This window comes from Columba livia, chromosome Z (assembly GCF_036013475.1).
Source record: "Columba livia isolate bColLiv1 breed racing homer chromosome Z, bColLiv1.pat.W.v2, whole genome shotgun sequence".
Lineage (NCBI taxonomy): Eukaryota > Metazoa > Chordata > Aves > Columbiformes > Columbidae > Columba > Columba livia.
The window spans coordinates 29,949,563-29,969,604 of record NC_088642.1 but is presented as its reverse complement, the minus strand read 5'-3'; the positions used below and the strand labels follow the sequence as shown (position 1 = coordinate 29,969,604).

Below are 20,042 nucleotides of genomic sequence, written 5' to 3'. Positions count from 1 at the left end.
AGTATTTGTTTAGAGAGAAGTGTTCACGTCCTTTGTGAGAAGATTTGCTAGATGATCTAGCACACCCTCCAGCACGACACGTCATGGGAGTCTGAAATGTTACTGAAACTCACCATCACATGCACGTCTCTTTCTACAGCAGAAGAGCGTACGTGGTCCATCATAAAGCCACAGGTGGTCTCAACTGAGTATGAAGGATCAGATTTTATCAGTTAAATGACTGCTTATATTTTCCCTTGGGTTCAAGACACAGATACTTCAGACCAACTGCTGCCATGAATGTGGTCAGCAGCAATGAATTACTGAAACTGAAAAGGAAGCAAAACTGATTTGCATGTGTATCGCTAACATGTTCAGAATGTTTTCTTTTGGTAACGCACTGTGTCTTCAACTCTGTAGGTGATTTTAATTAGCATTAATATTCCTGGAAAAGAAAACCTGAAGCTCACAGAATTTCAGTCGTCAGCTCTCTGCAGTCTGTGCTACTGATTTAATAATAGGTATTTAGTGGATGCCCAATAAATTTGAAAGCAAACAATAAACTCATGGAACATAAAATATAATCTCAGTTTTCTCTGTCTAGACAGATATTAACTGCTAAATTAGTACACTTGAAATGTAAGGTTTGATTTAGAATACAAATTAACTGAAAGCATTAGTCAGCAACTACATTTGTGTCTAAAACAAGATGATCTCCCAAAGAGTACGTATAGTAGTTATTTTATTTAAAAATGTAAATTTGTGTGCAATCCTTTTTAACAGAAAAGTATTGGGAAATATTTAGTTAAAAGACTGTTTGAACAGATCTTTTTTTTTCTTTTTATATTTAAAGTCCTGAAAATCTCTAAAAATCAGAAAAATTAAAATTATAACATGAAGGTAAAAATCAAGAAGCAATTAAAAATTCTTTGTTCTAGAGTCAGTAAGACATGTTAATTCCTAAAGCAGATATTTCTCAAATTCAGAAACATGGCTAAAGAAATACAACGCAAATGGGCTTTGCCCCTCTTCTGCAGAGAAGGAATACAATCACAAAATACTTTTAGAAAAAAAAATCTAACCAAATGAAATATGTTGGGAAGTACATACTGTAATGATCTGGGCTACAAATATGGGCATTTACTGCAATCCAATATATAACACTCTCTAGAAACAGAATGACTAGATAAAGAACCTATCTGATAATTTTACAGAGCTTTTTTTGTCTTCTCTGATGAAAGGATGAAACAGGCATTCTGAACATTTGTTCCATATATTATCGATGTCAGGGGGAAGTGAAACAACTGTAAAAGAAAGATGAACACAAAAACATATGAGTGAGAGAATTGGGGTTGCAGACTCTTACAGAATATTCAATAATATATTTCAGATAAAGAGTATGGAAGATAGCTAAAAATTCAAATCTGAATCCCTGTTTTCTGGGTTGTTCATATCCAGTGTTTTGTCAGTTCTATTACAGAGGCAGGAGCTACCCAATAAAATTTGCATCTGCATAGACATGCTTCAGCAAGGCTACTTAGTATGTTTACTTTGGTCTGTTCCTGCTTCAAATTCATCAATGTTCCCGGCCAGCTTCTTCACATCGCTCACTGTTTCAGTCATAGAAATAATTTACTTTCTGACTCATTTCTATTTTCTTCACATACCCATGCCAAATGCAGTTACGTGAGCCCTAATGAGGTGGAAATATTCATGCCAACTGAAGGAGGAAACAAGACATTAGACTATGTATGAATAATGTGTGAGGAATCAGGTACAGAAAAATAATGACACTAGAGTATAAAAGTAATAATGTATTCTCACATAGTTTACTTTTCATTGTTCTGGACAGCTAACAACAAAATCAGAAAGGTTCCAGGGAAACTTGATGGTCCCCATTTTCAAAAGTATCTAAGTGATATATGGGCTGAAATTCCATTTACAAATGGGAGTTCAACATAGAAGGTACTTCACTGTCGTAAGATGCTTAATCGCACCAACATGTGCACCCGATTGGTTTCAGTTACTCTCAAGAATGCAGACCTTAAATCCCTTTTGAAAAATGACTTGAGCTCCTAAATGTCTTCATTTCAACAGCGTCACATAAGAACAGCTGCTGATTTCAAGAGGATTTTTAATTCTAAGACATATAATAGATTAAGAACAGGATTTTGAGCATACTTCAGATAAAGGAAATTAAATAAGGGAAGCAAGGTGAAGTTGTGAGTTTATAGGGATGAGGACTCTGAGAATTGTTAGCTTACCAGTGTGTTATAATGCAGAAATAGATAGAAATATAGGAAATGACACAGACATACAAAGTTTCACAACCTCCTCCAAAAGCTTCCATGATGCCTGGTATTCCAGTTGGTAAGGCAAGGCTTGCTCATGTACAGAGGCAGACAGTTAATTACCACATGAATTAACACAAAACCGTGGGGTGGGCTGTGCCTGGGACTGCAGTAATCACTCACTCTTTTGCTGTTGAGAAAACTGAAATGTGAAGACCCAGAGACTTCCAGAAATTACAGCAATGACATATAATAAAGTAAAATCCCCAATCCAACCCAGAGTGAACTGCCAGATGCCTGGCTGCTGAAGTCTATTCCTCATAAAAGTTCTTAGAAAAGGCTTAAATCAGGTAAAGTAATATTTAGTTAGCATTAAAATTCATTATTGTCAATATGTTATTATAATGATAGCTCACAAAATTCCATAAGAATCAAAGAAAAAGCTATGTCACAGTGACAGTTATTAGCATCAAAAAGGACAAAGCCTGTATGCTAACTGGAGATTGAATGATAAGCTCTTGGGATGTTGCACTTTTGTCCAGGTATATAAACCAAACTTCAGATAATGTAACTAAACGCTCTTTTCTTACCCCAAGGCTCGGCTAGTTTTAGTTCTTTAGTGGCAGCTAGCCCCTTGCCTGTAAGTCAGTCATTACTGTATTGAAGAGAGATATTGACTGCATGAATAATTCACTCAAAATCCATTACTTTTTATCACTCCGCAGCATTGCAAGGGAGCAAAAAAATCACAGCCAGACACATGATAATTCTTGTCCTTTGGAAGACAAATCAGGACTCAGATTGTGACTTTGTAAAAATTAAGATGCCTTTTTACAAGTGAAATTTAAGAGTTAATATGCAATTCCTAAAAAAAAAAAAAAAAGTCAAAATTTGACTTGGGACAGAAATAGGTGTGCTTAAGGAGTTAAAGCTAAATGGCCCTGGGTGATGCTGGTAACTACTAAACACTTTTGCAGTTTTCTGCTCATCTTTCTACAGCAAGTCTATATCACTCTCCAACACTTTCTTTTTTTTAAGTCATAATGAACAGGAACAACTATACCCTGCAGTTCTGAGTTCTCAGATTATCTGCAAGTTCAATTAAGTTGAACTGCACATCCCAGCTTTCTCTGGAGATACTAAATAGTTCTAAAAATCAGACCCAGGAACAGAGACAAACACAAACAGCAGATGCTTTTAACATGTAACTATTTATTTCAGCAATATCATCAAGTTGTCCCTATATTTTGAGACTTTTCAGGAGTCATATGTACTTCCAAGAAGGAGAGGTTCTTCTTAGGATCTGCAGTTCTATGGCATATATGACATATGATGTGGAGAAAGCAAAATTGCCGGCAGGACCTCTTTGAGCACGGACTGGCAGGCCAGTGAGAGTAATGAGTCTACTTCAATATGAATTTAACACCAATACCCTTTAATGAACTCTTAACAACACTGAATATCAATGTCCTCCAATACACGTTTTAATAACCCTTATATACTCTTTGCTTAGTGGCCATGGGACAAACACAGGCAACGATTGGTTACTCTCTGCAGTCACGCATCCCGGCGCCTATGGTGATTAGCTGCAGGGCACTGTCCACACGCAGTGATGACAGTGCCCCTCCTACAGCCTGGGTTGAGGGCAGACCAGCTTCTGTTTACTTCCTTTCAGTCTTTAGTGTCTCTAGGAAAAAACTCCGCGCAGGTGCTAGCCTGCACCACAGACACATCAAGCACTGGCTTGTTCATAGCACACAGCCAAAAACTCTCCACACATATAGTATTCCTTCTTTTCTTTTCTTTTTGCTTTTTTCTTTTTTTTTTTTCTCCTCTCCTCTCCTCTCCTCTCCTCTCCTCTCCTCTCCTCTCCTCTCCTCTCCTCTCCTCTCCTCTCCTCTCCTCTCCTCTCCTCTCCTCTCCTCTCCTCTCCTCTCCTCTCCTCTCCTCTCCTCTCCTCTCCTCTCCTCTCCTCTCCTCTCCTCTCCTCTCCTCTCCTCTCCTCTCCTCTCCTCTCCTCTCCTCTCCTCTCCTCTCCTCTCCTCTCCTCTCCTCTCCTCTCCTCTCCCCTCCCCTCCCCTCCCCTCCCCTCCCCTCCCCTCCCCTCCCCTCCCCTCCCCTCCCCTCCCCTCCCCTCCCCTCCCCTCCCCTCCCCTCCCCACCCCTCCGCTCCCCACCCCTCCGCTCCCCTCCCCTCCCCGATGAAGCCTTGCTTCTTAGTTTATGAATCACTACTCACACCCCTACGATCACAGTAGTGCCAGTGTTCTGGCTGTTTATATTTTGCTCTTCAGGGTACCAAAGCCAGCCCATATTCTCAGTACCTTGAGTTCACAGAACTGTTCTGTCCCTTATTGCTGACATCACCTGGATACAGGCATGGCATCCTGCTGTTCCTTCTTCTCTAGATCTGTCCTTTGCAGGATGTCTTCAGACTCCAGCCTCTCAGCCCTCGTCATTTGACATGTCTTGAAGCAACTGGGAGAGAAAGTGAGACAGTCCAAGCCATAGCACCATCATTTCTGTCAAGAGGATGGGACCAGACTCTTTTCAGTGGTGCCCAGTGTTAGGATGAGGGTCAATGGGTACAGACTGAAGCATAGGAGGTCCCTTCTAAACATGAGGAGAAACTTCTTTACTTGGAGGGTGCCAGAACACTGAAGAGGCTGCCCAGAGAGGTCGTGCAGTCTCCTTCTCTGGAGACATTCAAAACCTGCCTGGGCACATTCTGGTGTGATCTGCTCTAGGTTAACCTGCTTTAGCAGGTGGGTTGGACTAGATGATCTCCAGAAGTCCCTTCCAAAAGGAAAAAACAGCCAATTTCTTCTTGTTTTGCACAAATCAGTTGAGTTTAATGTAAAATCTGAAACAGAGATTATAATCAAAGTGAGAATTATTATGAAAACAGGTAAACAAACACTATGAGAAAGAGAGCAGGTGGAGGGGGTGAGAGAGAGAGAGAGAGAAAGAAAATTGTGTATCTTCTTAAGCTGGGGAAACTCATCCAGCCAGAGTACTCTAGAGATGTTTATGTCTGCTAAAAACTTAAATGATCAAATATCCTTAGAGGTTGCACCATGGACTGCATGTGCTCTAGTGTTGTTAAGTCAGTCTATTTAACTTGGAAATACTAAGGTTTATCTTGGAGATACATAAATATAGATTGAGATATATCTGTGTATAGTGGTTTGTGTGCACAGGGAAGCATTGTTCTTCTTAATGTCTAAGCAAAATGACGGGTGAATGCCTGGAAACCATGCAGTCCAACCACAGTGTGGTACCCTCCATGTACAGACACTGTGAGCTATCAGACAAAGCTCAAGTCTGTAAAGTGATACACGTAGGCTACCAAAATACAGCCTTCTGCCACCTCTGCCACTATAAATTTTACTGCTGTAAGAGCACAGTCCAGGTGGCAACTGCTCATAATTTTGATTTTCAAGCTCAGTAACTCTTAACTCCTGTAGAAATTAGTTTTCCATTGAAAAACAAACTCTGGAAGAATAAAACCCCAGCTACTCAACACAGTTAAATCACTAATATCCAAACATTCAACAGCATTTTTGTTGTCTTTCTGTACTTTTACTCCAGAAACCTGGGTTTAAACTTTCTGCCCTGAAAAGGAAAGGAGATACTGCATCGTTGTGTCACCATGGTAACCAACATCAGCCAGGCAGCAGGATGAGGTTTGTATTTGGAAGCAAACACACAGGCCTTGACTTGGTCTGCCATCAGTGGAGCTTCACAGGCTAAGCAAAGTAATTGATTACATGAGCTGCTCAGGAAAAGAAATACTAGAAAGAAGCGACTGATTTTACTAGTGTTAAATATTTGGGAGAAAGACACTGAGATTTGATGGCAGCCTGGAAACAAGGACATGTTCTTTGGATCCTTATGAGAAGCAGCCTCATTCCTGGTGACCCTCAAGGGGAGGATTAAAAATCATTCTTTAGGCAATAGATTATGATAATATTTCTCTTTCATCTTCTCTCTCTGTATCATTCACTATTGCTCCATGTTACAATGACATTTTGGCAGATGAGTTCACACGCATTTCTGAAATCATTTCTTTATCAAAAATTATTTGCCATGTAAAGTAGAAATGTGTTTATCTGCCTTCTCAAATATAGTCTATGTGCAAATTTTCCATTAATCTCTTCTTTTTTTTCAGTATTTAATCAGCACTGTTCTTTCAGCATTAGAGGATTTCTTCCCATACTTGTTAAGGCAACTGTCTTTACTCCATACTGCCTTTGAAATGTATATTATTTTAATAAGTCACTCCTTCCTGTTACAGGAAGTGCATAGTACTTTAAATACAGAAGACAAATGCCTATATTCATCCATAGGAATAACAGGAAGTGCAAACCATTCTGTCCCATGTTGCTGAAGACTTAGACCCAGAGAAAACAGGAAAAGCAAATGTTGTTTTATCTTCACTTGCCCTCAAAAATTCAGTAAGAACAGTTTCAATTTACCCAGAGATTCATAGGAATTTTAGCTGTTACAAGAAACATGTACAAACAAACATGTAACTACATATCCAGGGGTCTTAAAAGATTCTTACGAAGTTTTTCCTAGCCTCTGTTAGTATTTGTGATTTTAAACACAGTAAATTAACTTAAATCCCATAAAATCTACCTTAAGTGTTAGAAACACTTTAAGTGACTGCAATCTGGCTGGACCTAGAGCTGTTTAGTTTACATGATCAAAAATACAGGGAATACAAACTGAAAGGAAAATATATCAAAACTGTTTGACTGTTTGGGAGGGTGGTGTTGGAAGGGGAATCATGACTTATAGTCAGAAATATCTAGAGTGCCTAGTGATACATCATCTTAGCAGCTGAGAGTTTGGCTTACCTCTCACTTTGGTTTCTCTGATTACCTCCACCTGCTCGGTGCTACACAAAGCCTGTTAACAGAGGTTACTGTGGGAGGGAGGATACATCACATTTGTCTGGTTTCTACCAGAGTCAATCCAGGTGCAAAAGCCTTCCTAGCAGAAAGTCTGTGGGAATGAAATGAGGTCACAGCACAAAGTCGCAGACCAGCAGCTTATTCCTAGGCAGGTTCTGGATATATTTGATTTACTCTTGGATGTACAAAGTGACTTACACTTTTTTTTCTGCCCAGGATTGCTTGATGGTAGAGCACTGGAAACATGGCAGTCCTACCTTTTCTTTACATGTTTTGAAGCAACAATAAATGACTGACAGGTAAAAAATAATCTACCTTTTATTTCTCTTTCAAAACTGTGCAGTGAACGGCTTCGAGAAACTAGCCACCTTTATAGAATACAACTATATTTACATGTTTACAATCTATGGTTTGTGTGTTTTGTTTTTTGTTGATTTTGGTTTGGTTTTGGTTGGTTTTGTTGTTGTTTTGGTTTTATGGTTTGTTGTGTTGTGTTTCGTTTGTTTGGTTTTTTCGGTTGTTGGTTTTGTTTGGTTGTGTTTTTTGTTTTGTTGATTTTGGTTGTTTGTGGGTTTTTTGTTTTTTGTTTTTTGGTTTTTTTTTTTTAAATTACTATCATTAATAACTAAGCACCCAGCCTGTACAGGACATTTCCATAATCAAAAGATCAGGAATTTCAGAAGCACCCACAGCTCATTCTTGCAGTTACACAAAACCACTGTCTAAACAAATTATGTCCTTTTGGGCTGGTGCTGTCAGCAGTTATCCACACAGCACAGGGCTGAAATGCTGAACACTGTTATAAATTCTCTTCTTATTTTAAAAGTATTGGTGGGAGCAACTGAACAAGGACTCCCACTTATTTCAAATTTGACATTTCTTATGGAAGAAACTGCAGCCAAACAGGAGATACAGACTCATTAACTATTTAGAGCATTGGCTTCTACAAATTCTCTTATTTTTCAATCATTCTCAAAACAGGTAAGCTTTTTTTCACTAATCATTCCCTTTTTGGATTCGGTTAAAGAGGGTTGAGATTTTCAAAGAGACTTTTAAACTGCTAATTTCTATTTAATTTCAGTAGCATTTTGCTATTCAAACCCCCCAGTGCTCTTTAAAAAGTCTGCCATGGATGTGAAAGTAATGGAAGTGCTGCACAAATATTCCTTATATGTTTGGGTTTTTTTTCTGCTACAGAAATGACGGTTGTAGTTGATTTAAACAAATTACCACCCACAACCTTTTGATTGTTTTGTTGTTGTTTTTTTAATTCAGTGTTATTAAAAAATATCTACTTACAACTGCATTGCATGTCCATGTCAGGCTGATGATTTCAGGTTCCCAGCACTTTGTTTGCATCCCTTGTTCACATCCTGCCTGCACCTTTCACAAGGTACAAGACCAGTTTCTTCTCTATAATGAGAACAAATGGACGACTCAGGCTCAGAATTGCTTTCTTCTTTCTTCTTTTTTTTAATCACGCCCAAATTTGGAAAACAAAACAAACCAAAATGAGTCTTTTGTTTAAAAAGATTAGAAGTAAGTTTTCTGTTTAAAATAATGAATAGAAGTGAGAAAAGTGCTCCAGATCCCTGATGGTATGAAGTAATCTGCAATTTAGATACATGTTTTTCAAAATGATTACATATTTTGTTTTACTCTAACATATCAGACACCTATTTTAAGCTCCAGGTCATTTACATTTCATTAAAACTATACTGCTCATCTCTAAAGTAGAATGCAACTGAATTTATGTCCAGCTTACACACATATTATGAGATTTTTCCTCTTTCCCTCAACTCTCGCAGCTTATCAAATGCCTCTTCATACCTGTAGCATTTCAGTGTCCGCTGAGGATCAAAAATAAATCTAGGAGGACAGATTAAAGCAAGGGCTACAGCACATCCCAGAGGCACAGCTGCAGCTGCCATCTGAGTGACTCCCAGCTTCCAATTGTTCCCATCTTGCACAGAAGGAGAGTCTCTCTGAAATAAGTCCTGGGGAGTTGTAACAAGTCACTTTTTGTTTCCTGTCAAAACATACAGAAACAGAGACTGCTGCACACAGCACTTACAATAGGAAAAAAAATTAATCAGTGACCAAGTGAAGACATTACAAACTGAAGATCCAATTTCTAACACAAGCCTAGATAAATCAAAATTGGTCTTTATTCCCTCCTCCTGTTGTGTTTTTTGCAGCAAAGATGCAGGTAATTATGGCTGTCCTTCTCTCAGATGAAGGAGTCCAAATCACTACCGTGTTACTAAAGGTGTTTTCTAATTCATAGCACTAAGGCAAAAAAAAAATTATTCAGTGGTACTTCTGGCAGAAATAATAGTTAACAGTACAGCAGATGATTTTCTGATTCTCTTTCCAATGCTTCCCTAAATAGTTAAAGCAGCTGAAGCATACTAGAAGATCACCCTGGAGTTCTGTATTTGAGGGGTTGGCCAATTTTTTTTTTTTTTTTTTTTTTTTTCCCCATAAATGACTTATTCACTGAAAACCAGAGTCTTGAGAGCCAAAACAATTTCAAATAAGTTAAACAATTTAGAATTTTTTTTTTATCAAACATTGTTTCATTATAAAATGTTGTTTGGAAAATTGCCAACCCCTAGTTTTGATGATATTTCAATGTTATTATCATTATCTTTATTACCTCAGAATAATTGGTGCTGGACAGAAGCCCAGAATCCTATCAACTCACTGACCAAAATGGGAAAACCTGTATCAGCCATTTGGGCAGTTTTCAACACAGTGCTCATTTCTGTTATCCCATAAAATAAGTTATTTGCTGCAGAACTCTGAACAACCTAAGAAACACGTCCTGGAGTTGCCAAGCTGCATCTGCAACACAGAACAGCTGCTTTATTTGAAACAGAACAATAGAGACATCCAATGGACCCTCAGGTTTATTACAGCTGGTTATTTTTTTCAACTTATCATTATTTATGCCTGTTCCATGTCATATTCAACTGCACCTCCAGAACACACCCACATGCTACGTCTTCAGTTACTATGTGCCCTACCTGTAGGCACTGTTCTCTACATCAAAAAGCAGTGGCGTCTCTGACACTCTGTCATCAGGTTTTCTCCATTTCAGTGTATCTTGAAGCTTTTACACTCTAAGGTTTCCCCATATTAAATAAATAAATAAATAAATAAATAAATAAGGAGTCATCTTTCTTTACAGTTTGCTACATGATGTTCCTTTGGATGTAGCTGGATCTTAGAATGGCTTGTTAGTTCCTCTTCTAAATGTCATCTGCTACTTTCACTTTCCAAACTGCTACGATTTTTTTAATAGATTACTTTTTTCTTCTAGCAATATGTTTTCTGCAGAAACACCCACACAAATCAAAGGTTTCCTCTATATACTGGAAGTTGATGCATTTCCTTCCTATATCTGAATCCTGAATCTCAATCAAAAGTGAAGGTGAAAGCATAGGGTCTGGGATGGCTTCTTCGGTGAACCTCACCTGGCAGAGGGAGGTGTCTCTGCACCATTTCCCACACCTACCTGATGTTACACTCAGTGCTAATTCTGCACAAGGATTACAGACATGATGGAGCCACAAGATCAGTAATCTGATTGTAATAACATTTTCATTTTTACCTCATAAGTAGAGTTGCTTCTATTAATATTTCCTAGGCAATTAATGGCATTCTGAATGTAGGTATTTCATAAATGCAGGCACATAGAGCTAGAAAATATTGCTTTTCAATCATTAATCCCTCAGGAGAAGCACAAAAGAAAAGGAAAACAAATATCTTAAGGTCCTTGCTTAAGTAACCCTCTCAATCATTTAATTAAATGTAAAAACAGATGAAAATTTGGATGTGAGAATGTTGCTGTACATAGGCACAAGCTGTTACCAAATACTTCACTCTGAAACTGTTCTCTAGCTGATGCGGGAACACAACTGCATGAAGCACAGATAAAAATCACAGAATTTTACCTCTTGTAAAATCTTTGCATTATATTTTGTGATGTGTTTCATTTTGGATGAACATATTGATGACTGAAAATTAGTCACTTCAGTATTGCAGATGTACTCAAATGAGACTCAAATACCATGGAAGGTAACAGCTGATGTTCAGAGCAGAATTTCACTTGCATCTAACACTCAAGTCACTTTGACACTTCAACACAGAGATGATCTGTTCTCTTGTGATGCCACAGTTTCACTGCTTAGACTGCACTGATGTTAACCTCAGAGAAAACAATCTTTGACAAAAAAAAAAAAAATCTTGTGTAATTGATGACCCTAAAGAATTGCTCCATTACTGTATGATTGCAATATAAGAAGGTTTTCACTTATTTTCTGCTGACTCTCAGCTCAGGCAAAAATTCATAGTGTCTCAATGGGAAACATTCACCTTTTTTAAGCTGAGTAGAGAACAGATCTCTAGATGGGGCTTTTGACAGTTGTTTCTCCATTGCTCTTTTAGTCTGGATAGGTCCCTGAAGGAAAATTATTTTCATAACATTTTTGAAGAGCCAGTGATTCAAGTAACTTCTACAAATATACAAGTAGAGCATCCAAGAACACAAAGCGCACAAATATCTAAAAACCACAGAAAACTAGAAGAGGAAATGCATTTCCAGTATGTTGTATCTCCAAGTGAACTGCCATGCTTTCCTACTTTTGATCAGTGTATCTGTCACAGATCACTGAGGCTGCTTAAAAAAAAAAAAAAAAACACACACAAAAAAAAACACAAACAAAAAACAACAACAACAAAAAAAACACACACAAAAAAACACAAAAAATCTTGTCCAGTATTCTTCTGCAAACAGCACAATGTGTTTGTCAAGCATTATTTAGTTTTTGTTACTGTATTGACATAATGACTGTATAAAGGCGGATCTGTGTTGCCATTTAAAACCTGCTGCCAGTAGAACTGGGGGGGCCCTATGGCTAAACTGGAGAGTAATGCAAGGACTACTCACTACAACAGAGAGGTAAAGCCAGCCACTTTACAAGGCTTGACTTGGAGTAAGTAGCTAGGTTCAGGACATACGTCCGTGCTAAATAGCGAAGGCCATTCACTTATCCCACAATCAGGAAACTTTGGGCAATCAACAGCTTTCCAGTTTAGCAATTCTACTTGGCTCACAAGAAACTTTCTGAATGTTTCTCCCCTTGTGCTGCACGACATGAAGTTTAGAAGACACTGATTTACAACAACTATTTGAATCTCATGCAAGGTTGAATACATTCAGTACATCAACAGGCACCTATAGATATTTGCAGTTTCTCTTAGAATTATATAAGCATTTTTATTGTAAGTTCAGTTGAAATGGGGCACCATTTCAACCTTACAGACACTCTAAGGCACTATAGGCTTCTAATGTAAAGACCACACAAATCCTAAACAAGTGGAGGAGGAAAGGACTCCCAGAAAGACTGCCTGTTCACAGCACTCATTCAGAGTCATGGCTGACCAGTAAAGTCAGCAAAGCCCAAGACAATTATGCCTCATTCTAGCAGCAAGAGAATGGCAGCATCATAGATCAGTAACAGTGAATTTTTCTTTCATTGTAAGGAGTGTGACTCACAACACTTCTCATTGGTACAAGTTCTCCTACCTTAAACATCACCACATTGTGATCTTCCAAAGTGACAAACTGCTTCAACAAACCAGCACGTTTCTGTTGAACACCGCTATTTGCCACAAATCTCTGCTCATTTTATGGCACTACAGGGCAAAAAATAATGACAAGAGCAGGTTCTCAGGCATGAGAAGCAAATCAGGTTTTTTGGCAATGTTACTACGGTGATTCACAGCAGAACTTTTTAATAAGCAAAAATAAACAGTTACAAAAGTAGAGTCACTGTATACATTAGTATAAAGTGCACTAAAAGTAACTTGTGTATATCTTTCAGTATAAAAATAGAAGTAATGAAAAAGTTTCTTTATTCTGGAAGCTGCTCTTTCATGAAACAGGATGGTATTACTTTAACCAGAGTAAATCATACAACGGTACATAATTACAGTAAAAAAGATTTCATCCACTTTTTTCTAAAGGAAAAAAAAATAGTCATAAAACATACAGATTTAACCAAAAATCCCTGCTTGTCTGCCACAAATAGAAGAATGAAAATCAAGGACCCTGTTAGTAGTGTGTGCCACTAGCTTTCCATCAGTGTGCAAATACTCCACTCCCAAGAGCATTATTTTATTTCTCCCTCCCTTCCCCTGCCATTATCTTCTCCCTCCCTGCTTCTAGATTTTGTCAGTGCTTCTTTTTTATGGTCAAAACAAGTCTAATTTTCATCACTGACATTCTCCTTTATATCTTGAGTTGATTTTTGTTATAATGTAAGAGAAGTGGCAGAGAAACAGCATATAGATGGGCAGTTGACTTCTGTTATTCTTCCAAGCAGATACAACTGAGGACTGGATTTCCTCCAAGGACCTGTCCCTTCATTCAAGGGAGCACCCACTGGTGTAACTTCTCTAGGATTAACATACAAATCAGGGATACCTTTCCCCCAGTTTGATGAAATGGGAACAGTCTGAAAACGCATCTCTTGGCCACATTTTCCTCTCTGCCCTCCCAGCACTGCTCCTCTTGCTGTTTGCTCTCTGCCTCGCTATTCTCCCTTTCTCTTTAGCCCACAACTGATTTTTCAACTTGCTTTGTTCTTGTGTTTGCCCTCTGGCCTCTGGAAACTACAGCCAAAACAAAACAGAATGAGCCCAAATATCCAGCAGAACTGAATACGGATGCCTCTAGGAGCCACAGGCAAGAACTGAGGAAGAAACTGGAAAAAAGGTGAGGGGAATTTGGCTACAATACAATATCTTCCCCAAAAGGTGTTGACTAGTAAACATACTTAACTTTGTCTCCTATTGGCTTATTTTTGGTGTTCAGTTTTAGCAGTCGTCATTCTCCAGTCCTAGAAGAAAGATAAATTGTGGAAGGCTTTTTTTTGCCTTGGAGTGGCTTTTTCATATTAAAGATATTTATCACATATCACCAGCAGCATTTGAAGTGTATTTGCATAAATATTAAATCTATTTATCTTAAGTGATTCTCTATGTATGCAACTATTTTTAATTTTAAGTACAAATGGAATTTTTCTGTGACATAAATATATTGATTGTGGGACTTCTGCATTTATTCAAGTTTAATAATAGCTAACCTTTTACCACACTCATCCCTGCAGCATGAATTCTAATAAGAAAAAAAAGTTACACTCTTTCTGCTTTGTGCTTCATTTCCAACAAATCAGCCTGGCCTCTGTCTTCTCTTACCTTTCTATTGTGTGTTCTTTTAAACGAAAGTGAATAAGCTACATGGCAGAGAAACCAGTACTTCACAGAAATGTGTGCAAATAGGTATTAGTAAATGTCACCTTTCCTGCTGAAAAAAAAAAAAAAAAGAATAACCAGATTTGTTAAGGTTATTTGTTTTCTTACTCCAAACGAGTTGCCTTTGACACAATAGCATACCAGAGAGACTTATTTCCCCTCACTGAAAGCTCTTGGTTTCACAATTTCATAAACCCCACCATTTTGAAGAGCTGAAGGGAAGATTATCATGATGAGCTTTCAATTACTTAACTTATCCTGACTCTACTGGACTTGAATAGATCTGCCTGTAGAGCTGTCAGTGTTAAACATCCAAGACCCTCCATAATGACCCCTAGTAACTGGATAAACAAAGTCTAGAAATAACAAAGTATAATATAATTACCTGATTTAAAACAATGGGTAACCAAGTTCATCAACAACACCACCCATAAATTTACATCAGCAAGGAAGAGGATCTAGAAAAAGTTGAACAATTTCTAAAGACAATTCCTATCCAAGGAAATGTCTTGCTATTTAACCATACCATCAGAAAAACCCTTTCAGGTTCTGATATTGCAGGCAGGTTTGCAGGGATGACGTTTCACAAGGGAATACCGCAAAACTGGGATTCATCCCCCGCACTAGAGTTAGAGTCAGGGGCTCTAGGGGTTTTTTTTGCACTTTTATTAAAGAATTCAGATCAGGAAGAAATCTCCCAGATGAAAGCCACAACCAATAAATAAATGGAGGACAAGGAAAAAAAAAAAAATAAAGTCAGCTGAGCCATTTCCATCAAAAGGGAAAACTACCACACTTTCAAAATGGTCAGACTACTTTCCTGTTTAGTTCATGGTAATGATGAAACAGGCTTGAGAATCCTATGGACTAATTTATTTATACATTGTTCCAGAAAATGTTTAGGCAACACATGTAAAATAACTATAAAGGTAAATCTTGATTAATCTGGATTAATTTATAGGAGATTTAATAATGATTAATTATCTTCTAGTTTAGAGAACAAGTGTTGCTGGCAGAGCAAAGTTGAGAGGAAAAACCCCGTGACAAAACAAATTTGCTGCAAACTCTACTCTCCTGCAAACACTTACCCTTCAGTATGGTTTACATAAACTCAAATATTCATGTATCACACATAAAATAATTTAAATGGGAATTATTTAGTGTGCAAGAGAGACGAAATAATCAACAATATTAGAAGGCTTGTGCTTTCATCCTGTTTTTATTGACAAAAAGCTTCGACTTAGAATAAAAGATTTGTAAAAGCAAATATAAACTCTACACTGGGAGTCCCTTTTCTGCTGTCTGAAATAACATGTATTTATTATTGAACTATATATCTAGACAGAGAAATTTCAGACATGCTTTAAAAGAAAAAATGTCTTTGCAGCTTCACTACAGCACAAGAAGCTAGAATTCAGCACCAGCATGAGCCAGAGGTAAGCTTTATGACTTTATCCAGAATCTGAATAAATAAACTGTTCTCTGAACTATCAGGACAGTTTCAGGCCCAACCATTTAGAGCTCCAACAGCTTAGGAGCAGGAAATGAACAATCTCAGAAACACCCATGGTCACAGAGTGCTCCATCTTACTCCTGAGATCAAACCCTATAAAGATTTTCATGTGAGAACAACAGAGTTTGGATTTACTGTCCAATGCCTCACTGCAGTGATCAACAAGTGCTCACAAAATTCTTCCTCCTAATGAAATTACATGCTATTTTTGTCCAAGAAGAAAAGCACACCATGCAGAACTAAGTTTAAATATTATGATACTGTTTCCATGGGACATGTGATGTGAATTAGAAATGCATTTTGTTTGAACTTTACAGTATTCCATATTCATTGAAAAAAAAGATTGCACTTGGCAAAGGAGTCTTGCAGTCTCTTATAAATAATCACTTTTACAATATAAAAAATGACAGATTCACTATAACCAGAAAATTAATACTTCTTGACTAAATTACTTCTTTACATTAAAAATTCATATGCTATTTTTTGTTATAACTAATTTTGTATTCTATCATTTGACTGAGAAGGATATGTTTAGGTATTTACAAAAAAAACAAAATACATTATTCACCAGTCGCTTTGCACAGCAGAATAAGAATTCAGAGAGAGTGTGCTAATTAGAGGTAATGTCTGTGTATCCATGTGATTCACAAAAGTATTTTTCTCAATACTATTTATGTTAACAGTTTTAGAAATCTATATGTTTCTATTTATGTACCCAAGGACTTAACTATGGCATTTTGTACAGTGCAATAAACTATTCAACTGAAGAAGTATCAAAAACAGCAATATGAGAACTGTCTAAATATGAGTGAATTCCTACAGAAAAGGGAGTGCTGGCTTTGACATGTCACCTCTGGATTTCTTCAAAGATCAGCCCTGGAAGAGATCGCTGCTGACAAGCTGTTTCACAGACAAGTGCAAATGACATTCATTGTGCATGAAGATGCACAACTGTAACTAATTGAACTTGTCATATGAAGAAATTTCATGGTATAAATTACAAATTCAAGTCTCGTTGGCTGTTATGTTAGTGTCCTAGTAAGAATTTAATGTTCAATATACTTTTCAGAGACAGTCACATAGGCATATGCAGAATTTGCTCTGTGGGTAGATATTGTCCTGAACACAGTAGGCTATAAAGTGATATTTTGAATGCTATATAGAGGGATACACGTGTTCCAAAATCAAATGACGGATGACAACCTATCCTAGATACAGGGAAACTGCACACTTTTCTTTTGAAAATTAAAGGTTTGATGGTATCTCTGCCCATAGGTCCTCAGACATTTATATTGCTGCTCTATTTCTTTCATGTCCTAGAAATACACAAAAAACCCACATGGGAGACAAGCCATACATAATCCTGCCATTCGGGCTGTCGAAAGACAGAGGAGTTTGAAACAATGCAGAAGTTATAGTGGACATCCCACATGAAGAGAACATCAAGTGGTTTCCTACAGGTCTAAAGCTCATGATGTCTGGTGAGAGATGACGCTGTTCAGTCTTACAGACCTGGCTTCACTGAGCAGCTGCTGCAGTGCTGCTGCCTGGAGACATCCCTCCCTCTGGGGGCGGACTGTGCTGTGTTTGCACAGGAATGCAGCTCTAGGTCCAGTCCTCCATTTGTCTTAATTAGGACGCTTCAGTAGAGACATAGATGTCTTTTTGGAGGGTCTGGCCACGGAGTAGCATGCATGCCAGAGGAACACAACTGTCATGTCAAGAAAAACTAAGAGTAGTTCCTATTCAATCTTTTTCATTTGCATTTCTATATGATGACAGCCCATCATAACCACATACTTTGCATCTCCTTATTTACGAGAAATGAATGCCTTTTTTTTAGGAAACTTTAGTACAGCCACATCAAGCACTGGGAAAACAAAACAAAACAAAACAAAACAAAACAAACAGCTTCATAGGATGTACTTTCTTGGAAAAACAGAACAAACAGACCTTTGTGAAAGAATCCTCAGTATCATTTATTTAGACCCGTGTGCTGGATCTGAAGAAACCTAATATGCTTTTCAGCTTTATCAAACTAGCAGCCATTTCTGCTTCTCCCATTTTGGAGTTTCCCAATGATATTAATACAACGCTAAAATACCTTGCAAAGGTATGTTTAAGTTGCTCTCAGCTGTGGAAAACCCAGCCTGTGTCTGATTCTCCATCTGTCTCTCAGGATCCACCCAGGACCAGCTCCTGAGCCTACAGGCACCTACATACACATCATTACATCTCATCAGTGCACTGTTCTTAGTGATGATGGTTTCTGTGGTGAGGGTGGGAAGGGTACATCACCAAAGGAAGAGTGACCAAAAGCATTTATCCTTTCAGGGTGGCATATCCCTGTGTGATGGTCTAATTTCTCCAGCTAGGGTATACTTCACAGGATATAAATGACATCTTTGAGAAATGTCTCTGTTTCTGACAGCTGCCGAGAGGCTGACTGGAGCTCCAGTGATACCATCACTATAGCCAAGCTGCGTATCACAGCAGCAGCACACAGAGCTGATGCAGCACTTGGTGGTTGGGCTTGCAGTCCTCATTCATATGAAGGACTCAGAGACCCACCTAAACACAGCAGTGTGAGCAGTTTAAAGCACGCATAATGTGAATATTAATGCTGACTATTAATGCTGACTAATCTCTCAAAAATGAGAAAGGCAGGGTAATTTCTACTAAACGTGCTTCCCTGAGTAGTCCTCATGTATTCCCATCTCCCTTAGAGCCTAGCACTTTGTGACCAGGCTTTTGCTGAGGTTATGTCTGGCATTCTCTCCTCTTTTGATTGAAGCCTGTGCGATTAATAGAGCTTGTGCTAGATACTGCAGAATAAGACAAAATCCGCCCAAATAAAGTGACAGTCGGGGTGAACCCACAGCACAGAAGGGCATGTGGAAAACACATTCTGTTATAGGGATAAGGCTGGCCTTGCAGTCTGTATGTTGCAGGATCTGTGTTCAACATAAACAGTCGCGGTTAAGGGAACAGCTGAAATCAAACCACTGTGTCTTCCTTTTGGCCATATCTTTGTTTTAGAGCCTCAAACTCTTTCCCCATGTGTGACTTCAGGATTGCAACTGCTACGAAAAACTGTCAGAGCTGGATGAGACCTTTAACGGGATGCTGTTTATTGTGCATTGCATTTATTACTCTTTAGACACATGCATGCTCTTGGCTATAAGTCTAAAGCAATGATGAAGACCATGAGCTGAAATGAACCTTACTGAGAATAATAAACAGATTATTAATGTTAGGGAGAGAATTGGAAGTAGTAATGCATGGCAATCTAAGGTCTTTCAAAATAAAGATGTTTTATTAGGCACAAAAGCCAGAGAATACAGCCTTCCTGATTTGCTAAAATCTTAGCAAGAAAAACAAATTCTTAAGCTACAATTTAATCAAATGAATAATATATATATTTTCTTTTAATCCCCTACCAGGAAATAAGCAGGTCACACTGGAACAACCAAAATTAACAGCAAGACAGGAAAAAGCTTAAGAAATTTTAAACAGGCAATAAAGTTAGATTCTGCTTTTCATAAATCATGCGCATCAGCAGAGACATACGTTACAGCAGTACACCCGCTTATTAGATAACTGATGAGACAATGTTCACTGGTAATCTGAAATCAGAAATTTTATGCATTGTTAAATTACAGCATAATATAAAAGCATGATAGAAATATTTCAAGGCTATAAATGTGGCAAGAGCATCTCTTCAGAGCAGGCAAGTGAAGCCTGTAATAGATGCAGAAAAAATATATTGCTCCAAACAGGAATTGACATTCTCCTTGCTTCCCTTCAAGGGGGTAAAATACATACATATGTATCTATCTAGATATCTAGATACCTAGATATATAGATATAGATATATAGGTACATCACATATGTAATATATAAGAAGTTTAGCTTAAAAAGTAGGAGAGTTAATGCTCTCTTGAGAAATTGTTTACTCCCTGGCCATTGAGTGAGACTGGAATTAAATCCTCTAGGGCCTTATCCTGAAGCTCTCAA

At 38.0% G+C, this 20,042-nt stretch overlaps 2 long non-coding RNA genes across 2 annotated transcripts in view; one reads left to right on the top strand and one right to left on the bottom strand.

Annotated features, from left to right (window-relative positions):
* Positions 1–4,582: 4,582 nt before the first annotated feature.
* Positions 4,583–7,489, top strand: LOC110357389 (uncharacterized). The gene is made up of 3 exons (XR_002411022.2): positions 4,583–4,760; positions 5,862–5,956; positions 7,406–7,489. It is a non-coding gene; the product is annotated as an uncharacterized LOC110357389 (long non-coding RNA).
* The window catches only part of LOC135577247 (uncharacterized), a 37,676-nt gene continuing 22,386 nt past the window's right edge, over positions 4,753–20,042 (bottom strand). The window contains exons 2-5 of the long non-coding RNA XR_010468809.1: positions 9,020–9,218; positions 8,489–8,655; positions 7,133–7,280; positions 4,753–5,133 (exon numbers count right to left, since the gene is read on the bottom strand). This is a non-coding gene — a long non-coding RNA (uncharacterized LOC135577247). The remainder of the gene's footprint in view (positions 5,134–7,132; positions 7,281–8,488; positions 8,656–9,019; positions 9,219–20,042) is intronic.